Source organism: Eptatretus burgeri, chromosome 4 (assembly GCF_056783735.1).
Source record: "Eptatretus burgeri isolate ZD-2024b chromosome 4, Ebu_testis_v1, whole genome shotgun sequence".
NCBI lineage: Eukaryota > Metazoa > Chordata > Myxini > Myxiniformes > Myxinidae > Eptatretus > Eptatretus burgeri.
In genome coordinates this window covers 18,628,469-18,638,268 of record NC_140964.1, presented here as the reverse complement: position 1 = coordinate 18,638,268, position 9,800 = coordinate 18,628,469, and positions in this window count along the sequence as shown.

Genomic DNA, 9,800 nt, shown 5'->3' with positions numbered 1-9,800 from the left:
ACATCATGTTCTATAAAATGTTCAAAGGCTTTTACGTAGAAATTGTATTACAATCACCTGATCAAACATCCAAATATTCACAGCAAAACCCATTTTAGTCCTATGTAACAGTTGTATCAGGAAAACACACTTTCTGGCAGGAAATTCCCAGCAAAAATACTGCAGCACCGATCTCTGAAGCCCTCCCCCTCTTACCTTGAGGGTCACCATGTAACAGACTTTTACAGTGTTGATAATCCTGTTATATGCACCTTATATCGTTACTTTATCGCAAACATTTATAATATAATTTTTATATAAACTGAATAGTTAAATGGGTTATCAAAAATAACCATCAAAATTCGATAAATGAATCGCAATAAAAGATATAAATTATCACAATTTGACCTAGTTTTGGCCATAAATATAGGTCAAGGTTATCTGAGATTATATTAGTCATACCCTGTTGTAATATACAAACTTACTATAAGATAGATGTTCTTAGTTATGTTCTTTCAGGGCAGTAACCATTTGAATCGCAAGAAAAATGGCTGATCTGATGGGCAGACAGACAGACGAACAGATTAGCTGATTAAATATCCTCAGCATGCTCTGATTAGATGGGTCCTACCAAAATATCATAACTAATGCATCAAGGAACAAGTGGAAAAAATTTGGTGCTTTTATCCGGTATGTCCCCATAAAGTGAAAATTTGTCTCGAAGCCACCTGACGTTACCCCGCATAGTTTCAAGCATATACAGGAGGGCCTTGCTGTTTGTGGGGGTTACATTCTTGAAAATTCCTGTGAATCTCAAATTTGCAAACTTTAGGGGAAATAGGGTTAGGCACATTAATTTTAAAATTTGTCCAAACTGTACCCTCAATGATTATGTTTGTGCATTGTGTTTGTGATACTTATTTTCATGAGTAATGGAGTTATTAATAACATCAACTAAAGTTTATTTTATTGAATGAAGAACATGAAACTTAATTTTAATAATATTGATTATAAACCTGATCCAAAATTGCAATGATGATGATTATGATGGTGGTGGTGATGTTGGAGGGGATTGAGGGGGTTATTGTATTAATGGCCCATGTTAATTAATTCGGTGAATAAATGTGGAAAATAAATTGACAACCCGTGATTATTCAAGCACATTGATCGCAATCTGGAAACCTTTCCTCAGTAAATTCATCGCAATGGAGCAAATTAGTGAAGGGGAAAACCCACAAACGGCAAAGCCCCCTCCACTTCCTTTTTAATTAAATAATGATTTTACAGATTGTTTAAAAAAATTCTGGAAGTTTAACACCACTGAAGCAGTCTTGTACACCGTTATAAGACATTGTGGAAATTGGGGCTTTATTGATCGAAGCATCTTATATATTATTTCCGAGTTTGTGGTTTCGTGTCGCGCTATCTTCGACTTTGTTCTGTGCTCGAGTGACGTGATATTCGACTTACATTTAATCTCAAAGACAATATGAGGTGCATGGTACAAAAAAAGTAAATAAAATGGTTCTGAAACAGTGGAATCGTATTCCACTTACTGCATTAAAGTAAAATTACTACTGATACTCTGCATCAGTTCCTTTCTCAAACACCCACCCCAACATGTCGCGCAGAGCGCGGGTTATGCTCGTAGCGATTATGGTGGCGTCTTCTTCACCCTGAAACGCATGCTATGCCTTCTAATGCGACATAGCAATATAGTGTTGTGAGACGATTTGTGTTCTGCAGTCTTCAAGTAAATAATTCAATTTAAAAAGAGGTTTAAAGGCATATAAATAAATAAATTCTGGGTTTTACCATCATTTCTCCCAGTCTTACACCACCCTATTGAGCACATTCCACTTGTTCTTTGTGCCTATTGTTTGTCATTTATAAGATCTTTAAAACCAGTAAGGTTCATGTTTAGAATGATTTTCATTTTTGTTTGACTGCCAGGCAGGTAGACAGAGTTTAAAAAAAATAAAAATAAAAATTCTCACTCCTCTCTGCACATGTGTGGTTGGGACGATTTCTGAGTCAAAGTACGGTAAAACCGACAAACTTGTCTTCCTATTCGTATTCAAAATATAACATTCAATTTAAATCGGTTGTTCCTCGATCATAAACTGATAAGATAGATGGGCAGAAATTAACTAATTCCTTAACCATCCCCCCCCCCCCCCACCACCACTTTTCACTTTGTGTGTGCTGGGTCATAATTACAAAGTTTAAAAGAAGGAAGGTCCATTCCAAGCTGATTGATTACATATAGTCCACTGACTTAATTTAATTTCATAATGATTGGGGATACAAGTATGCTTTAATCGTTATTGATTTAATGTCGAGATATGAATGGGTTGTTCCTTTGAAAAATAAAAAGGGTATTACTCTAACGTTGGCCTTCAAACAAATATTTTATAAAAGCAGAAGGAAGCCGAATAATTTCTGGCCCGATGAGGGAACTGAATATTATTACAGAACATTTAAAAACATTTCTTAAAGATCACGATATTACATTATACAGCACTTCTCATGAAGGAAAAGCCAGTCATTGAGCATTTTGAATTGCACTTTGAGAGACTATAAAACATTTTTACTCAACCCTGTCATCAAAAATGTGTATCTTTTAATTCAAGATATTGTCGTGTCCAGGCCGATTAACACCAGCCTGGATGGACAGCCGAACAGTTTTAACTCTGAGGCAAATTCTTGACGATTGCGGCGCACGTGGGAAGAAAGCAGCTCGGGAAAGGGCGTGCACCAGAACGGAAGCACACGGTTTTATTCTGGAACCCACAACGAATAGACAAACACAAGGAAATTCAACAATAATGATTTAATAAACATAAATAAAGGGTGATAATGAAAATGAATCAGAGTGAGGTTTCGAAAAGTGAGGTAAACTAAATCCTAATTTGAGACATCTCCACTCAGTCACAGAAACTGGCACGGAGAAAGATAAAAATAAAAGAAATTCCCCCTTTATGTCGGCACTCAGCTTTGCGGCCAGACATGACCTTTGTGAGCTTGGCGTCATCGAACCGCATAGCCACCATGCGGGAAATGTACAAAATTGCGTGAAACTGCTCACTGTGGCCACGTTGGTGAGGTTACTTGTGTAGCGGTCTTCAATGCCAAGAGTCCACAAACTGCCGTACAGTTTCTTCTCGCGATCGAAATTGCCACACCACTCCCTCTCAGTACCAGGTACGCGCACACACACACACACACACACACACACACACACACACACACACACACACACACACACACACACACACACACACACACACACACACACACACACCAAATGGCACCGCCTTCTTCCTCGATCACACAACAAGGGCAAATGCCGAGATCAGGCCAAGAGACGCACTCTTCTTCTTCTGTCCCACCCCTCAAAGCGCATAAACTTCACCACCCAGCCAAACAGACAATGGCGAGCATCCTGGCTTAAGCACATGAGCAGAATCGCATCAGCATGAACAACGAGAATTTCGCAACTTTTTTGTCGAGTCGAGAGGAGACGAGGGCAGATGCTTCTCTTCAAACCGCCCTCCCTCTGGAACCTTCTCTCTGACGTCACCCCGACTAATCATAAGCCTCGGGGATGTGGCTTGCCAGTCACTTTTCCTGGGAGGTAGGGTTTCATCTGCCAGTTATTGTTGTTAAAACGTGGTCCTTTGTGGACGGCCTTGTAAATGTAAAAACGTAGGAAAAGGTCACGGGGACAATCACATACTGGGAGAAATTAGCCTTACACTCTACCTAGTTAACACCTCCCCCCCCCTCCCCCCATGTGGTGACATGCAACAATCTTAAGCTCACAGTTTTCTCCACTTAAATTACATTGAGATGTTTTCCCACTCGTCCACGGACCATGCTATACTATACAATCCTATCTTCACTGTGGGATTTCTCCATCTACCCCCACAAACGAAACAACATTATAGATTACAATAATACAGTCCATTCCTCAACAAAATCAAAACCATCAGAAACGTCATCAAAATTAGAATATAAAAAATATGATTAGCCTGAGAAAGTAAATTTAAAATGACATTTTTCGAATTTCCAGATAGAAATCTTAGTTTGCTGAACTTTATATCAGAAGACGTCGTAAGCTTTTTAAGATTGTTGATATTTTAGACACCGTTCCATGAATTCCAAGTTATTTGATTTGAATGGAGAAGAGATTTTTCGGTTCATTTTATTCATAGGAACTCCAGAAAACAAAATTCACAAACACGTAAGAGAAATAAGAAAGGAATCCCAAACCCATCAGCAGATTATGCTCTTGAAGGCAATCGGTTTCTGCTTCACCCTCTTGGTGCAGACCACAGTGAGCATTCGAGGACCAAACTTGGGGCAATTATAACGGAGCATTTGCTGAGAGGGTTGGTTTTCTCAAGCCAAACCCACAAGACAAACACACACCCAAAACCACATTTCAAAGGCACACCCAAACAACCACATTGAAGTTCAATAACTTTTTATTTTAACAGTTCAATAATAGTTTTTAAAAGTCAACAAAGTACTTTTTCTTTTTTTCCAGTTCTTTCGTTTTGAAAACTGTGCAGATCCCTGTTGTGTTTTGAGGAGGTATTCAAAGAACTATCAGCAATTCCCAGTACTCTGTTGATGTCCACTGGCTCGGTGATGTAAAACGAGCTTCCTGTTTGGGGTTTGCTGCACGTGGACGTCGGATCAGCAGTTCCTCCTTCCAGTTCATCAAAGCTAAGTTTCAAGGACCAGATACTTTGTGTTTTCTTTTCTTTCTTGTGTTGCTAGTCGTATTTTCATCCTATGTTCTGTGCCAAACTGTGCCTTGTTGAATTGTCGAGTTGGTGTCCCTGGTAAAGTTTGGCCGACTGGTGGAGGGCTGGGCGAGTGCGTTGTTGCTCCTGCCTCTGTTTTTGATCACATTTGCTTCGTTTTCATTCCTTTTATCCCAGGTATTAATTCTGATTCCTCAACTTCACCCTCTCCCCCTCTTCGCTCCAAAAATATACAAACAATAAAACTCTTCTTCACAATATGACATAAAAACAAACAAACAAACACCATATCTGATGCACAGTTCATCCTCCATTCCCCCTCTCTCTTCTTTTCTACATCCCCAAACTGAATAAAACGTTTCTTCCATTAAGACATCTTGACAACATTTTTTTTAAAAAGGCTTCTAAAATGTATTTTAAAATTTCTTCCTCTCCTTACGACTCGATCAGGAACAACCCATTCATTATATTCATCTTCATCAAAATCTTTCTTTTCTTTTTTCATAAGGCTTAATTCCCAAATCCACTTCACTCTTAAACACTTCATCCATCCAGCCTCCTCGTGTATCTAAAGCCCCATTTTATTCTGTGCCTTCAACCAAAAACATTTTTACCGCCCCACCTATGAAGTCTGGTGCTGTATTTCCAGTTTGGGAATCCTGAGACATCCATTTTGCAGAGGTCATGGGCATATGACAATAAATTCTCCTTCATGTCCATTCATGGCATCAAATCCCTCCATGTCAGTATCCTCCCCCCAAATCTGCTTCCCCCTCATCCCAACCCATCCCTGTTTCCCCCTTGTCCTAACCCATCTCTATTTCGTCCTCGTCTCACCCCGTCTCTGCTTCTCCATTGTCCCCACATTCTCAGGTTATTGTCTCAAATGTAACAAGATGGCCACCAAACCATGTGACTTGTGACGTCATAATTTTTACTATGTATGCAGACATGATGGAAGATGATAGTTGCAAATTTTTGCTTCGTTAGGTTATGTGATTCCAGAGAAAACATTATTTAATATTTTTCTTGAATCCAGCATGGCTGCCAAACCATGTGACCTATCAATAAGAAAATATCAAAAGGTACCAGTTCACCACTTGCTTGATATGTGTACCAAATTTTGTAAATATATCTTGAGGGGATTTGTAGTTCAGCTCCGGAAACAAAATGTGATGGACGGATGGAACCCATTTATATATCCCCCGCCAACTTTGTTGGTTGGCAGGGGATAAAAAGAAAATCAATACTAACTGGAGTGGCACGAGTGCAGTGCATGGTCTCGCCTCACACGTTCTTTCTGAAGAAAACTACCAGCGTTAACTGAACATGCGACTATTGTGGCCCACTGTTATGGCCCATATACCCATATAATCCATGCATCCTATTATATCTCACAGTTTTTTGGCATGGGTGACGAACGTCATAAATTCGATTCTTCGCTCGTATCGGGTCATATCTCAAATATGAAGTTTCAGATTTTTCAGATAATTTAAATTTGACCAATTATGGCTGGAATACCACTTGTCTGATGATGTCATCGTTATCGCTCTATATACCCCATGGGGAGTTGTTGACATATCCGAAGTTTAAGTTTTTTATCGTGAAGTGGTTTCGGAGAAAATGATTTCCAAATTTGTTCCCTTAATCCAATATGGCTGCCATACCATGTGACCGATGATGCAAGAGTGAGCAATAACATATTCTCCATGGCGAGTCCCTCCTATATTTAAAGTTTTGCATTGATTGGACAAGCTGTTGCAGAGAAAACCATTTCTAAAGCGAAAACACACGCACACTGCAATAGTTTTGGTCTCGAAGACTGAAAATATCTCAAGTTTTTGTGGTTGGCAGATTTTCCTCTGTACCTGGATTTTCTGACAAAGCTTGCACTGTGGTTCTTCAACTTTGACCATACTGACGATGCGAGATGGGTACCAGTCAACATACGAGATATGGATAGCCTGTGTAGTGTCCACCCAGAGATAACTGCTGTTTTCAACAATGACAATTTTACTGTTCACTCGACTGGCATTCTCAGCCATGGTCATTGACCAGGTTCATGAGCAAAATAATGCTTCTGTGAAGAGTTATGGTGGGGCTATTCCTTCACCGAAATTCCCAAGGCTCTCAGATGCTGGATGGTGGATGACTGATGAGGATGACTGCAGAATTTGAAGGTCCGTTCCTTCGGCGGTCCATTCAGGTTAACCGAAGGCAGTCCATTCGGGTGGGTGCCTGGAATGTCCTCGCACTAAGAGGGGATGATCACCTGTCTCTGGTGTCATCTGAGCTCCAGTGTTTGAACATTGGTATTGCAGCACTCTCTGAGTTTCAGAGACTGGATACTGATGGTGGTGAGATCATGGCAGGTGGTTACACTTCTACTGGTCTGGTCAATCTGATGGTTACCATGCCAAAGGAGTTGCTGCAGGTGTGTCCAATAAGCTGACTCGGATGATCATTGAGGTAACAACGGTCAACAAGCGTATTATGAGACTGAGGATTCATCACTCCTTGGGTGTCATTTTCCTGCTCTCTGTATATGCTCCGACTGATCTGGGCCGTCTTTCTGCATGGGCACCCTGGGCAGTTGCCTCGGGGCCCCACGATTCTAGGGGCCCCATGCTGCCATATTGTTCATGAGCAATCTCTTGGCAAAGTGGATAATTACTCGACCTGACCTCTCGCTGGAAAGGTCTGGGATTCAAATCCCTTTTCAAATTATATTTTTAACGTAACGAATTTGTGCATAACTATCTGACAAATGTTATTTCTTATAACGTTGTTAATCTGCAATAATATTGTATTGTTTATGCAATAATTTGTATTGTTATAATGTTGTTAATATGACTTTCAGCTGTGGATTTTAATTGCCTAATTGGTGCCAGGTTGTGTGTTGGTGTTTGCTTTTGTTTTAAGTGTTCATGTGTTTACATTTTTATTCCCGTGGGTGGGTGGGTAGGGTTCCCAGTGCATTGCAAAGCTCAGGGCCTACAATGCTGTTAAGATGGCCCTGCGACTGAGGTGAGTGATCTCACCGTGAAGGAGGCACCCTATGCCCCACTCGATTCTGTGGTTGATCAGTGCCCCCAGGTGAGCTACTCTTCTAGTCTTGGGAGATTTCAATGCATCGATCGGAACTGATAGGGATGGTTATGAGACGTGTTGGTCACCATGGGTCTGGTACTGTGAACCAGAATAGGACAAAGTTCCTTGAATTTGCAAGAAGTTGTGGATTTAGTGTGTGTGGTTCACGTTTTTAATGCCCACAGGCTCATCGCTGAACTTGGTATTCCAACACTGGTGGTGTGGCAAAGGAGATTGTGTTCATTGATGGTCGCTGAAGGATGCTCCAGAACTGCAGGGTACACCGGATTGCTCAGTTCCTCAATACTGGCCACAGATTTGTTGTAGCAGCTCTGAAGTTGCAGCTCAAATCCAGCAGCATGGTACTTTACCAGCCTCGGCTGGATGGCGGCAAGCTCAGGGATGAGAGGGTAGCTGTGGAGTTTGCAAACGGGCTCAGTGGGGAATTTGAGGGGTCTGAGTGCTTCAGGGAATCCTGAAGAGTTGTGGAGTGCCTTTGAGACCACCATCCTTGATGTTGCCAGTGGATGTCTTGGAACCCACCGTCAAGCGAAGAAGAACATTGTCTCCCAAGGGACACTGAATACCATTGACCAGTCGCAGGGCCAGGCTTGATGGCAGAGCTGAGCTGTTCAGGGAGCTGAGGTATAAAACTGAATGTTCGCTGAGGGCGGAGGGAGGCAGCAAATGTGCAAGGAATCTGTGAAGGGGTAGCGAGTGCATCACCTGTGGTTAAGTGATTCTCATCCTGCTTACAGAGGAATTCCTTCATTGCATTCCTCCCAGCCTGTCCCTCGGTGCACTGCATTTTGAGTGGAGGGTGGTGAGCTCTTAAGAGAGGAGTCTGAAGTCAAGGCCCGGTGGGCTGGTTACTTTGGGCGGCTGTACCAGGCTGATCCACCAGCTGCTGAGCACCCACCCACCACAGGTTGCAGTGAACCAGTTGAATGGGGGTAAAGCTTCTGCAATCTGTGGCATCCATGCTGAACTTCTCAAAGTTGGCAGGAATACTGTAATCGGGTCATTGCCTGCAATTCTGTGCTCTGTTTGGAGCACAGGTGTCATCGCATCTGAATGGAAGAGGGGCCTTCTTGTCCCTCTATGGAAAGGGAATGGTGATCGCCAGGACTGCTGCAACTACCGAGGGATGACGTTGCTCTCAGTGCCGGGCAATGTCAAGGCTCAGATAATTCTTGATTAGGTTGGCCACCATCTTATTGAGCACTGGAACCCAGAGCAGTGGGGCTTTACACCAAAGAGGTCAACAATTGACCTTGTCCTTGCTCTTCGGGTCCTCACCGAATGCAGGCGAGAATTTCAATGGAGGCTGCTCGCAGCCGATGTTGATCTCTGCAAAGCGTTCACTTCAGTCAATCGGGATGCACTCTGGAGGATTCTCGGTCTCCGTGAAATGCCCCCAAAACTGATCAATCTGATTTCTGAACTACACTCTGGTACTGAGAGTGCTGAGAGGTGTGGTGGTTCCACCTTTGACTTATTTCCAGTTGTTACTGGAGTTTATCAGGGGTGTGAACTCACCCCCACACTTTTCATTGCTAGTATGGACTGGATTCTGGGGAGGATGTCAGAGAGATGAAGCCGCGGTGCATCGTTTGGGAATGTCAGGATCTCTCAACTTGATTTGCCATTTGATGCAGTCATCTTTGCGGTGATGTTGAATATCCTCATGAAACTCTCCAACCACTAAATGAGGAGTCGGAGCCACTGGGATTATGGGTATTTCCTGGGTGAAAACTAATTTTCAGGCTTTCAATGACATGTTGGATGCTGCTATCTTCTGTGTTCCCGTTTGTGGCAAGGATATTAAGGTCATAGAGAGATTCAATTGCTTTGGCAGTGATATTCATGTATCCGCATGTTATGAGCCAGAGGTTGATAGACTTTTGGGTCGGGCCTGTGGAGTCATAGATTCACTGGATCATGGGGTGTGATGCT